Below are 18214 nucleotides of genomic sequence, written 5' to 3' on the forward strand. Positions count from 1 at the left end.
TGGGTTTGGCCGTTACCAGGAGAACAGTACTTATCTGACTTTGCCAAATGTAAAGTTTGGTGGAGGGGGGGATTATGGTGTGGGGTTGTCTTTATGAAGTTGGGCTTGGTCCTGTAGTTCCTGTGAATGGAACTCCTAATGCTTCAGTACCAAGACATTTTGGACAATTCCATGCTCCTGCCATTGTGGAAACAGTTTGGTCCTTTCCTGTTCCAACGAGGTCCATACAGACATTGATGAGCAAGTTTGGTGTTCAAGAATTCGAGTGGCCTACGTAGAGTCATGACCTCAACTCAACAGAACATCTTTGAGATGAATTAGAGCAGAGACTGCGAGCCAGGCCCTCTCGTCCAACATCTGTGTCCAACCTCACAAATGTACTTCTGGAAGAACGGTCAAAACGTCCCATAAACACTACTAAGCCTTGTGGAAGGCCGTCCCAGAAGAGGTGATGCTGTTATAATTGTAAAGGGTGGGCTGACACATTATTAAACTGTATGGATTAACAATGGGATGTCACTCAGTTTTATATGTGTGTGATGGGGCAGATGAGTGAATACTCATTAGTGGATGGTAATCTAAGAAAGAATCAAGATGCCCAATTTGTAGTCCATCATCAGAACTTTGTAGTTGCACCTTGCAAAAGCCTATTGTAAGTGCAGTTATCCAAATAAATATCCAGATAAAATCTCACATCATTCTTCAGTCGGAATATTATGAGGTGAAGGAGGGTCTTTTGTTTTTATTTCCCCCACTGAACACTGTACAGTGCTTCATTTCACCGTTAGTCATTGCTGTCATCTCGGTGATTGTCCTAACAACAAGAATTTCCCCTTTTCATCATCATTTTTTGATTTCTCATCAAGCTGAGAAGGTAAATTAAACCCTTCCACGCTGTCTCTGATACCGCTTGAATTAAGACACAACAGGCCGAAGTCAAGTAGAGAGTCAACTTTAAGCTTAACAACTTAAAAACCACTGAACAATTTTTGTGATTGTTTGAGTACAAGTAAAGCGGTCACTACAAGGAGGAAAATAAGGCCTATAAGAAGTGGATTTACTACACTTTAACACTTTAAGACATGTTTTATTCTAATCAGCTGGTCTAACAGTAGAAGTAGGGGATTTATCAGCCACTGACATTAAGCGACAGAGAAAGTGCTCCACTTTAAAGATGGTGGTGCAAGTGTGTTCTTCAGAGATTATATTTGAAGGCTATTAAAGGAATGCACTTTGCTTGAACTTCTGCAACAAAGAGCTGATCTTTCCTTTGATTTTTTTTTTTTAAAGTCATAGTTTTTCAGCGATTGGCTGATGATGTGAATCAGGAATTTTTGCAGATACGTGCAGCCTAATGAACTTCATGTCATCTATTTTACCTTTGCAGCTGTAGAGGGATATTAATACTCAGCGTCGTACAATAAGAGCATGACTTGGAACTTCTGGAGACTTTTTACGGGATATGTTTGCAAGGTAAGAAAACTGAACTCCACAAATGAACCCTGACTGCTTACTCATCACATCAAGCTAAAGTTCAGCCTATTAGATTTGCTGTGCATCTACTCATCACTGCTGACAGCATCATGGCAACTGGGATCAGCATGACTTTTATACATGTGTCACTCTGAATCCATCTTCAGACCATCTCCACACTACTGCTGTGCTCACGCACATTATCACGGCATGAAAAAGCATAATCCCACCACTGATTTTGCCCAGTAGCCTATTTATCACATGTAACACATACTGCACTGTCTCATTTCATCATTTCACCATATGGAAGTCCATATGTTTTTGAACAATGACCATTTTTTCTTCCTCAGTACATCCCCACAGTTGATTTTAAATCAAACAATCAATACTCAGTGCAATCAAATTTCTTTATATGGCACTAAATCACAACAATGTGCTTTATATTGAAAGGTAAAAAGCAAACATTAATACTGAGAAATCCCTAACACTGAGATGACCCCCTGTGAGCAGGGACTTGGTGACAGTGGGAAGGAAAAACTCCCTTTCAACAGGAAGAAAGGGAAATAACTGGAAGACTGTTCCTGCTATTAGAATAGTAACTCCAACCATTATTCAGGTACAGCTAGTAATCAGGTGCAGACAATCAGTTACATTCTGACACAAATATTTAGTTAATATTTCATTAATAATTTCAATTTTTGAAGTTCAATTTCTTTCTTTCTTTTTTTTAGTTAGTTACATAATGTTGTATTAGCTTCGGATGCAGTGAAGAAATGAATTTGGCATCCAGGCATTTCATTTTCCCAATAATCTGGAAGACAGAAAACTAGTGAAAATGTTGTATTTCTGATTTTCTCACAGAACCAAAAGGTGGTGTGAGGTACTAACATTTAAAAAAATATATCTGAGAAGCTGATGTCAAATTTAGAAAAAGTGTATTTCCTAAAGTATACTCTTCTCAGTGATTTAATTAATTAATGTCGTGGGTTCTCTCCGGTACCTCACCATACAAGATAAGGGACTGTGAGGTCATGAGCCACAAGACAGAAATATCTATGAGCTTTTAAATTCTAAGCCACTCGCCATGAGTGTCTCTCCTCCACTACAAAATAAGATCATGCAGTTGTTAGGAAATTGTATCCATAGACATATTATAGTAATTGTCTGCATGTTTGTTTTTAAGATATGTTTGACACTAAAAATGTTTGAGAAGGAAGAGTGTTAAGTTTTAGTCTGGAGAAGTTTCGGTAATCTGGAAATTTTGTCAGGAGTTGCAGCAGCTTGAGAAGTATCGTCGACATCACTCGGAGCACTATGCCCAGCCAGGTGGACAAACTATCCGAGCAGCCCAGCTACAGAAGTAAATGACATTATTATTACAGAGAGAATGTGCCATGTTTGAGTGTTAGCTGAAGGCAGTAGCCTGCTGCTACTGTCTTTGGCTGTCTGTGTCAAAATCTGGAGTGCACACAGCATTATTTTTTGGCAGCACAGATATGTTGCTATTTTATCTCTGACTGATGCTGACCATACTAATATAAAGGGTTAGTTTGTAGTGTACTCATTGTGATGCCTTTAATATCTCAGAGAAGCGTGCTGAAAACAAAGCCACGAATGACAGTAGCCAGAATTAGAATCTTAAAGTCCAACTGCTTTACCGATCTAGTGACGAAGCGACTAATACCAGGAGAGGAGTGGTGGTTAAAGTGAAGAGCTTGTCTCAAGGCGAAACATTTTGTCAGGCTGTTCTTAGTCATCCCACAGTCTGCAGCTAAGGCTAAAAGTAGTTTCAGTACTGAACACATGGCTTACAACGACACAAGTGAATAATGTTGCTGTGTGCTAGTTCTAGGTAATCTGTTATGTTTATGCTACGTTTGGTTATTGTATGCTTGGATATGTGAAGAATTTCAAATAATTAGTTTCAAATAATTCCAAATTGTGTAACCAAAAATGTTCTTTATGAGTTTGTTTACTACTTTGTCTCTATATAAAGGCTCTAGGTCAGTTTTCCCAACCTTTTGGAGTCACAGCACGTTTCACATTAGAAAAATCACATGGCACACCACCAAACAAAAAATGTCACAAAAAGCATGTTGATCATTTTCCCCCGCGCACCAGGCGGAATTGGTTCGGTTTGTCCCCAGTATACCTTTTTTGCTTTCTTCTGACTGCTACTCATGCTAGGGCCTTCATCTTTTCTCCAGGACTCAGGTCAGATTGATAACTTTTTCTTTTCAAATATTTATCTAATGTTATTACGCGCTGCGTGGTCTCACAGCATTACTAGTATGACATTTCTTCTTCGTCTTCTTCTGTTTTACTGGCAGTTGGCAACCCTTTTAATTAGAGCAGGTAGTTGTACTGCCCTCTAATGGAAAAGAATGTAATTGTTCTGCCCGTTACTCACGCCATCGCTTAGAGTACTAATCAGGTAGAACCAGATAGTCTTCCACGGCACACCTGATCATTTCTTGCGGCACACAGTGGTTGGTCAACACTGCTCTAGGTTACATGAAATTGTGATCAGAAGTCTATTATGAAGGCAAACTACTTTTTTTAATGTTCCTGCTAATGTTGACTGCTTATAGTTTAGGACAGGTACACCAATAACTGTGAATATGTGAAAAGTAATTAGTAACTACAAATCTGAACCACTATCTTGGCTAAATGCAGTATAATGCATGGTTGAAATAAATAAATAGCTGTGGAGTTGGTGTGAATGGGTCTACGTGGTCACAGAAAAACCGGCGCGCGTGCAGATGTCCACACAGATGCTCGCACTTTTTGTCTAATGACAAAACTGATGTCAGTCGAATCTAAATGGATCCCAATGGACTGGCAGGTGTGGAAAGTTTAAAAAAGGCTTAACGCTAGTTCCCACCTGTTAGAAAATTAAAATTAAAAAATGGAAAAAAAATGGTAGCCAGCTATCACCAGCTTCTGCTGGTGATAGCCAGTTTGTAACTGATAATGGCCAGCAGGGGGTGACTTATCTGGTAGTTCAGAAGCCTAAGTGAAAAGGATTTACTTAATTTGTAACCTGAGTAAACACACTTATAGGCAAGTGGTTTCAATCTTCAGTTTCAAGTCTTATTGAGCATGATCTTATTTTAGCATGGTTTTCATTTCGGAAGTTATTAAATTCATAACCACATTATGAATATTTAGTGTTTCTCTTTTTCAATTCAGTTTTATTTTTATAGCACCATATCACAACAGTCACCTTAAAGTGCTTTGTAAGGTAAATACCCTACAATAATGCTGAGAACAATCAGACAACCTCTATAAGCAAACACTTGGCAAGAGTGGGAAGGAAAAACTCCCTTTTAACAGGAAGAAACCTCTGGCAGAACCAGGTTCAGCGACGGGCAGCCATCTGCCGCAACCAATTAGGGTTGGGGGTGAGGAAACAGGACAGGTAGAGTGAAGGGGAATAAATAAATGGGTAAAAAGTATAAACAATTTAAAAAGTTACAAATTTTAAGAGCTCAGTTCAGAGTATACAAGTAATAGTTTACAATGTTTGCTTGAATTAGTGATTAGTGATTGAAACTAAAAATTCTTAAAAGTCTTAACACATTATTAAGTCTTGTTTTATTAGAAAAAAAATATAGAGGTCAATAACATCCACTTACCTGTTTTAGTGAGAAATGAGCAGAAGTCTTCAATTTTGCTCAAACAGCTTTTTGCAGTGAAGCCCTCCCCCGGGTTAAGCTGCCTAGATTTTCACCTAGAGTAAAAGTTGTTCTCATCCCTTCAATGCTGTGGTGGCACTTTTTTTTTTCAGGTGATTGGGCGAGAGCAGAAAACTGCAACACTTCGGGTCCAAATCACTTTATAAACTTTAATACAAATGTCCTCATTCCTGTACATTGGAGTGAATGTGTGTGTGTGTGTGTGTGTGTGTATACATATATATATATATATATATATATATGTATCTGTGATTTTGAATGTGGGTCTCAGCGTGTGCATGGGGAAGCGCTCACGTCCTCTATCATGGTTAGGCCACCAAGCTGCAGTGTTAGCTAAAATAGCAGCCGACCCCTCTGGCCTAAGCCTAAGTGACTCTGTAGCGATAAAGACAGAACCGTTAGCAATGACACACTGAGGATATGTAATTAACTGGTGTGTGTGTGTGTGTGTGTGTGTGTGTGTGTGTGCTAAAGTTACTCCTGCTTTTCATTTGGCAGCTTAACCAATTCAATCCTGCCAACTGGACGGTAGATTCGTTCACACACTAATGGGAAATACTCTCATTGGCTTTCTTTGAATTAGTTTAAGGCTAAACTGATAAAGTACAATTCATTCTCTTAACCTTATCGCCGCGCTGCCGCACTAAAGATACCTGGGGCTAAACACTGTATCTGCACATCTGTATACATGTCAGTGTTGGAGCTGGTGTTTGATTACATGCATGTGTGTGTGTGTTTGAAGGAGACAAAGATCGTTCTCGGTCTGATCCGGTTTGATTTGTCATTTCTGCTGTGAAACGACACTTTACAGAGTGCCCTGCTGCATTGCCTTTAGCACAACAAACCTCATACTGCGACACCGTTCCACCTGGCACGTTGCCATAGTGTGTGTTTAAGTGTGAAAGGTGATTACATACTTTGTCACTTTAAAGAATACGGCCCGTCTTTGTTGTAACGATGCCACTTGGCTGTGAGGGTAGGTTGTTACATGTGTTTGGTGATACAGATAATGAAGTAAACCCAACATTGCGTATCCTCAGGTACGTTTGATCGTCTTCATAATACAACACTGGGTGTCGGCACTGACCACACTCAAAGGTCAGTCTGAGGTTGTGTGATAAAGGACAAATGTCAGTTAATAACACCGAGTTGTTCACATATTAAAGCCCATAAGCCCACTCAGGCTTGAAACACTGCCAATGTTAGGCCGAAGCAGCCATCAGGTCAGGAGGTCTGAGCTGTGTTAGATAGCTGGCTGCATTAGTTTTCCCATCAGCAGCACATCACAGGGGTTTTGCCTGGCCTGCACTGACGATGACTGTGTGAACAGAGGCAAGCTGAAATACAAATCCAACAACTGTCGAAGGCGAGCGTACACAAACTGCTGTTTGACTGTGTATCCCTGTATTTGCGTTTGACTCTGGATGTTTCAGCAGCCAGTTTGCTTTTCTGTCAGACCACGAGCTACAGTTAACACACTCCCCTCCCACCCCCACCCGAGCTCGCCTCTTCACCTTCTTCACTCTTAATAGACCACTTTGAAGAAAAGAGCGACTAAAAAGAGCTACAGCAGACTTGTTTTTGGCACGCTGGAAGGATTTGTACAGTTTATAAACCACCTTAGCTGGATTAACTGTCACGATCCTGAGCCGTTTGACCCAGTGCTTTGAATTCTAACATAATTTGATGTTTATGGTTTATGTTTAGGTTCATTTAATCATCTTAAGCTCCTAGTTTGCACAGTTATAGTTCTCTGTTTATTAGACTCCCTTTGTGTTATCACCTCCTGTGTTTAAGTCTCCCTTGTCGGTTCATCGTCTTGAATCTTCGTGTCCTATGTTGTCAAGCTCGTATCATGTCCGCGTCCCGTTATGTATCCTTTTTTATTTTGAGAAGGTCTGGTGTCCCATGTTCATTGTGTTTAGTTTCAATTCCCTTTTAGCGTCATTATGTTCATTCCAATCAGTTGTTTCCCCATGTGTTTCCACTTCCCCTGATCACCTCCTGTGTGCATTTAGTTTGTGTGTTTTCAATCATTCCTCGTCCGATCGTCTGCTATCCTGCTGTGTCATGCCGTGTTTCCAGATCTATGAATCCATGCCAAGTCTTCATGTTTAAGGTTTTCCATGCCAGGTTTCTATGTTCATATTCATAATCATGTTCATGTTCACATTCCAGGGTTTTTTATGTTTAGACTTAGTTCTCCCAGTTTAGGTGATTGTTTAGTTTCGCCTTTGCCTTTTGTTTTGTAATGCTTCACCAGCCTTAATAAACGGCTCACCATCAAACAGATTGTCTTATTCTTCTTTGGAAGCTACATATGCATCGAATAAGACAAAGTAATCAAGTTACACGCAGTATTAGCATCTCATATTTACCAGATATGCATGGCAACACATTCCAGTGAGCCCCAAGAACCATTGTACTAAAAAATGTATTCACAAAAAACAACATACATGTCACCATTTGTTTGAGATCAGCTTCTACATATAATATATATAATTTGTAAGGATTTCAGCCTTCTAAAAATAATTCCCCAAATTCATATATACCAATCAGGGATAAGATTGTGACCACCTGCCTAATGTTTTGTTGCCCCCCCCCTTTTGGTGTCAAAACAGCCCTGACCCATCAAGGCATGGACTCCACTAGACCCCTGAAGCTGTGCTATGGTATCTGGCACCAAGATGTAACAGACCCCTGAAATCCTGGAAGTTGTGAGGTGGGTCCTCCATGGATCGACACATTAAACTCATCGTTGTGATCCTCAAACCATTCCTGAACCGTTTTTGCTTTGTGGCAGGGAGCATTATCCTGCTGAATCCAGCCATCAGCGAATACTGTATACATGGAAGGATGTAACAATGATTAGGTATGTGGTACATGTCGAAGTAACATCCACATGGATGGTGGGACCCAAGGTTTCCCAGGAGCACATTACTGAATGCATCACACCCTCTCCATCGGCTTGCCTTATTCCCATAATGCGTGGTTGTGACGCACATCCATGTTATGTAAAATAAAACATGATCCATCAGACAAGTTCAACTTCTTCCATTGCCACATGGTCTAGTTCTGATGCTCACATGCCCATTGTTGGTGCTTTCAGTGGTGGACAGTGCTCAACATGGACACCCTGACTGGTCTGCGGCTATGCAGCCTCATGTGCAACAAACTGTGACACTCTGTGTCTTCTGACACCCTTTCTATCAGAACCAGCATTACACTTTTCAGCAATCTGAGCTTCAGTAGTTTGTCTGTTGGTTCAGACATCAACCTGGAGATTGAATGTTCAAAGCCATCCACTAACAAGTGCCCTGATGAGATAATCAGTGTTATTCACTTCACCTGTCAATCGTCATAATGTTATGCCTGATCGGTGTATTGATAATCCTGGTACCCAAGGCAGTTTATATAGTAAGTGTCATCCAGATTGATGTCCAGGAGGAGATAGGGAACAGACATACGCTATGCTATGATCATTTATACTAAGATATACACATGGATGCAGGAACCCCTTGCAAGACCAAAATGTGTCTTCAAGCCCAACTCAGGACCCATTTTGAAGTGATGCAGGGTAACAAATACTCTTCCCCTGCTACACTTGCTTGTGGAATACCTCAGGGCTCTATTCTGGGCCCTATCTTATTCTCCCTATAAATGCTCCCATTAGGCTCTATTTTTCAGAAACACCAGATTTCCTATCACTCTTATGCAGATGATACACAGTTCTATCTCTCTCTAAAACCAGGTGCTGATAGTACATTGCATAAAGTTTCAGATTGTCTTAGTGACATCAATTGCTGCATGTCTCTGAACTTTCTCAAACTAAACCATTTTTGGCAACCAAGACTTTGTTAGTCTCATAAGAAATTACTTGGGCCCACTATCAGCTAATGTACACCCCCATGTTAAAAATCTTGTCTTCATTTTCGATTCTACCCTCAAGCTGGAGGGTAGAAAAAAAAAAACTCAGTTGTTCGTGGCAGTTTTTTCCAGTTCAAGAGCATTTCTAAACTAAAAACTATCTTGTCATCTAAAGATCTGGAAACTGTTATCCATGCCTTCATTTCATCACGTCTTGATTACTGTAACTCTCTCTATTTAGGCGTCTGTCAGTCAAGCCTGTCCTGCCTGCAACTTGTTCAAAATGCAGCTGCAAGTCTATTGGCAGGTACCAGAAGGAGAGAGAGTATTACTCTGATACTCGCATCTTTACGTTGGCTGCCAGTTAAATACAGAATTGATATCAAGGACTTATTATTTAGCGTTAGGTCAACTGGTGGGGCCAAGCTCTCCATGGCTTGGCCCCAGGTTACATTTCAGACCTCCTTAGCCTGCACCTACCCACTCGAACTCTGCGTTCCTCAGATGCTATTACTGGTTCCACATTCCCAGTTAAAATCCAGAGGTGACAGGGCTTTCTCCAACACCACTGCGAGACTCTGGAACCGTCTTCCCTTTTTTATAAAATCCTCTTCAGAAATCTTCAAATCAAATTTGAAGACTTACCTGTTTTCAAAGGCTTTTGGATGGGTTGACACCGCTTTTATTCTGTTTTAGCTATTCTGGTCTTTTATCTCATTGGATGATATATGCACGTGTGCATGTATACATGTATTTATCTCCAGGTGTGTACCCTTGTGTGTGTGTGTGTGTGTGTATGTGTGTGGGGGTATACATATGCATGTATATGTATGTGCATATGTATGTGTATATAAGAGTTTGTGTGTGTGTATATATGGATGTTATGTAATATTTTTTAACTCATTTATTTTAATTCTTTCTTTTATTTGATTACATTATCCCTCTGTTCAGCACTTTGGCCGACACTTGATGTCGTTTAAATGTGCTATACAAAGCTGACTTGACTTGACTTTACTAGACATTTTGGTCTTTGCCATCTTGGTGTTTTGAAACTGAGGGACAATGCATACTCACACCAAACCTAGGCCTACTATAAGGTGTAGCCTGCTGACTCTAATGGAGACCATACTTGCATAATGAAATACTAGAAAAATGAAAATCATGCTGTATTCAACAAGACTTTAAACAGTAACTGAGACCATAAACTTAGAAATGTGTTTAATGAGTTGATCAGAAAGAATGCCGATTAAGGCAATTGTGCACTGGCTTAATTTTACAGACCAGGAAACTTTGTCCAACTTAGACAAACTCAGCACTGTTAATTTTTTCAAAACATAGCTAAAAAAAATATCAGCTTGATGGCACTGTAGCTCCTGGGAAAATTACTTATGTGTCTCTTCAACTGTGCTGGACAGAATAATAATAATAAAAAAGAGACACAGTTAACAGCACAGCATTTACCCTTCTTCAGTCCTTCAAACTGCAGACACACAACGCCCCGGAGGCACCGAGTGCAAGCATCAGCAACAAAAGCACCGCTGAAGGATAATAGAAAAACACGATTTTGTCACGTTGTCATTCTATCAAGAGTAAAATATGACATTTTAAAAGTGAAAGAAATTGTGTTTGGCTCATTGTAAGTCAAACGGAAATGTAGGAGGTTATTTAAGTATAGCAGGTAATCTTTTTAAGTAAAGAAGCTGTTATGAATCACTTTGGAAAAAAAAATGTATAATGCATCAAATGACAATTCACAAACAATTTCATAATGTGACGGGATCACTTGTGGTTATAAAAGTTCAGATGATTATTACTCAAACCTTCAGCTCCCCTCAAGTTTTGGCTCGCCATTTGGCTGTCTGGCTGAAAACTGCTATTTTTTATGAGCTCTAAAAAAAGACAAAAATTGATATACAATCTGCCATTTACACTAGCAGCAACAGATAAAACATACACAAAGAAATTAGCTGGTGGAAAGTGGACAGCAAGATTAGGTCTAAGGAGTTTTTAGAAACCAATAAGAGAGCTAAAAAGTAAATGACGGGCGTTTCAGATCATTATCCCTAATAAATTATTGCTGCCCTGCAACTGCTAAATTTGAGCATCTGTTTGTGGACTAGAGCGTGTTTCTGCTGCCCTCAGGGAAAAAATATCAAGCGTATTTTCTAACATGATGTGTCTAAAAAGAAAAAAGGGTAAAATAACCTGTCTGGTTTCAATGTTTTTGGTTTGCACAATCAGCAGCATGGCTGCATTTAGTCACCCTTCCCATTAAAATAAAATACAAATGACATGGTTTGTTGGCTACCTCTGAATTCTCTTAGACTCTTTAGGAAAAAGTAAATGAATTTCCCCCATTTTCTATTAAAAACATAACAGATGTAAAAAGCTTTAACCATCAGGCCTATATTAGAGTGGGTCACAATTACTCACTAAGCCGCTGTGTTCTGGAGAGCCAAAATACACACAATGACCTGGCCTAAAATGACACTACTTAGTCCCATTATCTCCTCTTCATCCTCTCCTGCCGCTCTCACAGAGCAGTGATTCACAGAGACTTTAGAGGGCTTGTTACTCAAGCTGCCTTGTTAGCAGCTTTGATTAATCTTCATTTGAATTTCAGAAGAGGGCTAAACTGCTGCATTTCATGGAGGTGGTGATTTTAGGGATTGGTGGTGATTTCAAGATTGTTCAGCCCAATGTGATGGAGGGATAATATTAGACTGTGTTCGAAGTAGAGGGAAGAAACTGGTGGAGCTGACATCAACAAAATATTTTTAAACATGCTGGTTACTCTTCATCTTCTTCCTCCTCATATCCTGAACTAAAGCCAAGGTTCTATCACATGAACATTTGCATAAACATACTTATTTATTCCTGAAATTGTCACAATTACTTGTTGTCAGCAGATAAACCATGTGACCCTCCCGTCTAACAACAAGCAAGCTAAACAACAGTAGTTAGCTATAAGCTAACATTATGCTAGCTAATATTAAGCTAGAGTGTCCTAAAATTAAAAACTTTTCTTTAAATAGAAACAAAAAACAGTCTGATTATATTCTCACATTTTAAAAGAGTTTATTTGCCAAGTGTCAGAGTCTAACAATGTTAGTGAAACTGTTTTTGAAGTTGGTCTAACATAGAGGTTCCCAAAGTGTGGGGCCCGCCCCCTAGGGGGGGCGCAGAGCCATTGCAGGGGGGGCGCAGTATGAAAAGAAAAAAAAAAAAAAGAGCGCTTGGACACTGTGGACAGGTTTTTGACGGGGCTCCCACACAAACGCAAAGCAAGAGATGAAGCATCGCCAAATATGTTTCCAAACCAACTTCCTTCCAAGCCAAAGACAGGAAAATATGGTGAAGCATATCTTCCCTTTGGCTTCACCTGCACAAGTGCCAAGGTAGGTCTCCCCTGCGAAAATTAGTTTCCCTGCGTGGGAGCAGCGCTGGGCTCTCCAAATCACGGACAAACAGGATCCCACATTCTTGATTTTTAGTTCACAAACACTTCTTGTAATGACTAACTACTCCTGACATTTTGGACATGTTAGCTCTTTATGCAGTAAAGTTACAGTGGGATACAAATAACATCAGGCTGATCCTGCCGTAATTTGTTCCCCCCGGTTCAAATCACGGACAAACAGTATCCTACAGCTGTTTTTGTTTTTGAACCCATTTTGCACAGAGAGGCATCTTTTGAAAAACGTATTGATAGCAATGTTGAACATTATTACACAGGAAAAAAAAACAACTACACGTAAAATAATTACACCGTGACGCCTCTGCCTTTCTAAATGGAGGGACAGTAACTGCGTGTATATGTAAGCGTGTAAAACCTGCAGATAGTCAGATTAACAGTAACAGTATTTTGTCTCTATCTGCCATTCTGCAATTCATTTCATGTAAACAATAACGTGGCGCACAGCGTGACGTGAAAGGAGGCACATACCTTTGACGTTGCGTGACGAACTCTGTAATCCTCGTCCACACGTAAACGCAAAAAAGGAGTTTTAAATTATCTCCGTTTTCGGTGAATCGCAACGCCGTTTACGTAACGCATAGAAACAGCTGAGTTTTCAAAAATACCCGTGTAGGTGTGGACGTAGCGTAAAAGAGTTAGTAGTTTATTTTATTACTACCTGTCATTTATTGCCGTTTACTTGTATTTGCTTAATTGTTTACTAAATGTTTGAGGTGTGAAATAAACCGCAATGGAGCAAAATATGGGTGTGTGTTTGGAGGATGTGTTGTGCGTGGGGGGGGGGGGGGAACATTTTTCTTGTAAAAAAGGGGGGCCTGGCAAAAAAAGTTTGGGAGCCACTGGTCTAACAGATGTGGACCCCTAGCATATTGACAGCTGAGTTAAACAGCGGACTGAAAGGCTACACTCACTACAGATGGACGGTGCCCAGAGTTGTTTGTCCTAAAGTGGTCACCATAGCTAGGATTATGCAGTTGAGATATGAGAGGTAAGAAAACACAACTCAATTGACTGCAATGTACTGACATCTAGTGGTCAGATTTCACCTACTTTACCTTTAAGGATTCAAAAATAGTGCTTCAGTGGTGCTACAAATTGGGGTAACTATAAAGGAAAAGCATTATAAAGTAAGTTTCTCATTTTCTTCTCTTTTTGCTAACGGTGAGAAAATACAGCAACATCTCAGACTCTTTTAATCACTGAGAAAATTCAGTGTATCTAAGAATTTAGAGGCCCAAAAGGAGGCTTGGTAAAAAAATGTCAGCCAGCCTGTAATTGCCTTCCACATGCATACCACTCAGCTAATATGTATTTTTAATTTGTTTCACCTCAGTTATTCCTTTGGAGTACAGGAATGCTCTGCGGCACTGGCTCATTTGAATTGAAAATGACAAAATTATATTTCTCATTTCAAAAAATATTATTTGTGTGGTTTATTTCAGAAAGGAACACTGCTGAATATTTAACTAAAAAAAAAAAAAAAACCTCGCTTGTCAACGCAGGATTAAACCTTGAGAAAAAGGAAAATCTGTCCTTCTGTGTGTTTACAGATGTATCACTAGAAATTTGAATAGACTGGAATGGGGTGCATTCATTTCAAAGTGAAAAGCCAAACTCATTTGGATTTAGAAGGAGGCTGCAATGTCAAAATAAATCCTTTGTGATACCTTGTTGGTACAGTACACCTCATCTGGTTTATTACAATGGAGAGCGCTTCAGTCGGAAAAATCAGGCATCAGAGGATAAAACCTCAAGATCTGCTGTGAACGTGAGGCACCCGCTTGATTGCTGTGTAGTGCAATAATTTGGCAAACTGCTGAGCTAATTGAAGAGATGCATCTACCTTGACACTTGATTTCTCAACAGCTTGCATATATTTATAGTCTGTCAGCTGCTCATTGTGTGTCTGTGTTAATCACTCCTTGGCAATATTGTGCACCAATTTAGTCCAGACAATCTCGACAATATGCCGTCATGCTGTCCGTCAGAATAAACTGTAATCATTGATCACACAGCAGCTTTATCTAGTGTCACCATTAACGCTTACAAAGCTAAAAACTTTAGATTGATATCATTGCTTGTGCCTCTGCAATTATTCCCCGTACGGCACTTATCAGTTTATGTTGTATTGTTTTTTCTTGGCATGTTGTATGTTTTCTGCTCGGCTCTATGTGCTACTTTTAAAAAAGAGGAGCAACTTTGGCTATTGGCTCTGATTCGCTCAAGAATTTGCCATTGGTGTGGTGGTAGAATCTATCTGTGGGCCATATTTTTCTCAGCAAGACACTGGATTATCGCCACAGTTCTTTTCAGTGCTTCGCACCAAATCTTTCTCTCTGTCTCACTGTGCCATTGCCTGGCTATTTCAAGGCAAACCTCAATTTTTTTCATGGCCTCACACTTCAAAAGCTTCAAAACCTGGGTGTCTTACAATCATTACAGACCTTCACAAATAAGCTTAAAGTCCTGTGAAAACAATTTAGAGTAAAAAGCAAGATGGACTGTTTTCTTTTCATGGAGTTTTACTTATCATCTCACCATTGACTAATGATAACATGTCTGTTCCTTTTCAGGAAAATATAATCCCTCTTGACATGAAAAGGTCCTCTGGAGACTAAATCAGTCCTCACAGAGAAAGCAGTGAATGAGGATGATGGTCCTATGCAACAATTGTTGAGTCACGGGAGGTAGATGTGCAGTTAGGGGGCAGCTGTGTCTATTGTCAGAAGGATTAAGGATTTTCTAAATAAAGTGGAGAAGAGGTGGATGGAGACACTGGAGTTCCTTTAAATACTTCATTAGAAAAGTAGCATGGAAGATACAAGGCACGAGCTTTTACACAAAGACATACACAGGCACCTACCCACAGAAACTCTGCTGACAGTTAGCTACAACTGTGTAATCAGTATAATATTTTTTATAGCTCATAGAAAATGACCTCATTACATACACTGTCAAATCGGCACAGAATGATTAAGCTTGACTGGAACATATTCACATTTATATCTGTTTGCATTTATAAATTAGGCAACAAGTATTTGCAAACCTTTGCCTCAGATTGATGCAGTCACTCTCAAACAGATTGGCAGACTACAGCTGTTCAGGCAGGCGTTTTCTGAATGAGTTACCTGTGCAATCAAAGGTGGTCACCCAGAGGATGTTGCATGCTCGACTGTAGCTACTTGTAATTTTGCATGACCACCAGGAAACCTATGCTACTGCTAGTTGCAAGGAGGTTGTTGTTTTTACTTGGAAGGATAGGTGATTATTTGCTAAGAGGATACATGAGAAACTGGGACTGTTGTCGAGGGCCATACATAACAGCCCCAGTTTCTCATGTAGCTAAATGGCAAAATTAAAATTAGTAAAATTAAATACTATTGGTGACCATTAAGTTATCTCTGGGCGATAAATGTTGAGTGTGACGCATGAAATAAAAGCAAACAGCGATCGCTACATCGCATTCGGAAAATCAAGAATTGGGATTCATATCAAAACTTTTTTGAAAAACATATAGATGTTAGTATTTGCTGAATATGTGACAATGTATCTGCACAGTTTTGGCCAGATTAGCAGACCCATTGGGAAGAAGTATAGTATATACAAGATGTATATAGCAAGATATTAACATGTTAACACGTTAGCATGCTAAAATACTTGGAGAGATGACGAGTGTTGTCAACATTTTAGTAGCTTTACAGTGTTAAACAGCGTATTTCTCAGCAGTTGTCACACACCTACCCTTTACCCCCTTCTCCTTTGCTGCTGCCTTAATGCACACCACAGATCCATCAGCAGTAGATATGTTGACCCTGACATTTCCTCTTTTCCACATGTTCTCTGTATGCGAGGTGCAGCTCCCACTCAACAATTAACACGCAGCTGCTTAAAGGCAGCTGAGTATGTACTGTTTTTAAAGACCAAGCTTGGTTAGCTGTGACAAAGGAGCTCTAATTCAAATGTGTACTTTTATGTTTCGGTGATGATGTATGGAGCTTTGTATATGAAATGGAATGAGAAATTTATAGACTGAATAGATTTGTTTATCAAGCGTAAAAGCCTTCTGTTTGAATACTGTCATGTTTGGCTAATTAGAGAGAACTAATGTGTTTTCCTTGTTTGTCCTCAAGCTTCTCTGCTTGGCGCACCCACTTTTTAAATGAAACCCATGCCGAGTTTGTGAGGTTATAGCTTCCTCCCACATGCCTGTCAGTGGAGACTGCTGGACTCAGCTGGTGGAGTTACGTAAGATTCACCTGTAAAAGCACATCTGATAACGGAGACGGAAAGAGCTGAAGCACACGTACCAGCACATGCACGTGTACAGCTTCCTAGTGGTATACTGAATCGTGTTGCACAAACATTACATAACCAAAGTACACACTTTGCATTGTCTATCACCTGTAGGGACTGTAGAGTGTGGCTGCTATCCTACTGCTCCTATAGGAACCAGGATTATATTCTTAGCATCCTTGTTCTTTCTTCACAGTTGCAGTTCAGTGTTAGCTGCACTCGACATGCTATAGAGGCTTTACAAGAGTTATACAAATCCCTTAGCAACCTCACTGACTGCCATCAAACTCCTTGATAGCCATGCATGAAACAGCCATGTGAAGAAAGTGGAAGGTTTGTCATGACTATGCTTTGAGTGAAAGTGGAGCAGTTATTTGCTCGTATTTGGATGTTTTGCAGTGACCAGCTTACACAGATTTGAGATATGACTCAGTCCCATTAAAAACTGTAAACTATACTATTGGCAATCACACTGTTATTGCAGTACTGAAAATTGAAGTTAACTAGTCCATGCATTTATTATGTTTAGGCTGGGCAACTGTAGGTACTCTTCAGGATGCTTTCAGTTACTCTCCGAAAAGCCTCCAGTCGTCCCAGAACACTGGAATAATAGTGCTGATCAGCTTTCTCCCATATAAGCTGATTGTCTGTAACATTCATACCCTCCATTACTAGTCTAGTTTTATCATCAGTCTGAAAACTTTCCTTTTTGATGAAGCCTATAGTTGAGGACCTGAGGACCCCAAAACATCCTTTAGTCATGTAACTATAAGTACTCGTAATGCACTCTGTACCTGTCCTCTACTCTATGCTGTTTACCCTCCATAGATTTATGCCACTGCTGTAAGCCAGTAACTTTGTGTCCTCTCACTTTCATGCTATTTACCTTGCCGTCAGGGTTCCTGTATTGAATGATGTTGATTTTACATTTTAAATCCCGACCACAAGCTTTCAGGACAAACCCGTGTCACCTGGAGCACCTACCTGTTGCCATCTTCTCTAAGATGCAATTTATTTTCTGTCATGGCTTCACCTGGGCCACCGCTCAGGCGGCTGTGATGTCTCACTGGAGGGAATCACCCTTGTGTTTTGAGGACACCTTTTCTGTACTGGAAGTCATTCTGGACACTAGGATGTCCCTAACAATAGCACATTTTACATTGCACTGGAAGAGGAAAAAAACATTTTTCATGTGCTGGTCTTCAGTCAAAATGCTCGTGAGAATACATGAAAAATATAGGCATTGTATAAACTGTGAAAAGAAACTGTCATTTTTCAAGTTCTACAATTTTCGCTATATATGAACTTTTGACCTCCACTGTAACCTTGGATTTAACACTCTTACTAGGAAGAGGAAATCTGGAGGGCTACAAAGTACATGTAAAGTTACATTTTAAACTGTTGC

Source organism: Oreochromis aureus, linkage group 17 (assembly GCF_013358895.1).
Source record: "Oreochromis aureus strain Israel breed Guangdong linkage group 17, ZZ_aureus, whole genome shotgun sequence".
Classification (NCBI taxonomy): Eukaryota; Metazoa; Chordata; class Actinopteri; order Cichliformes; family Cichlidae; genus Oreochromis; species Oreochromis aureus.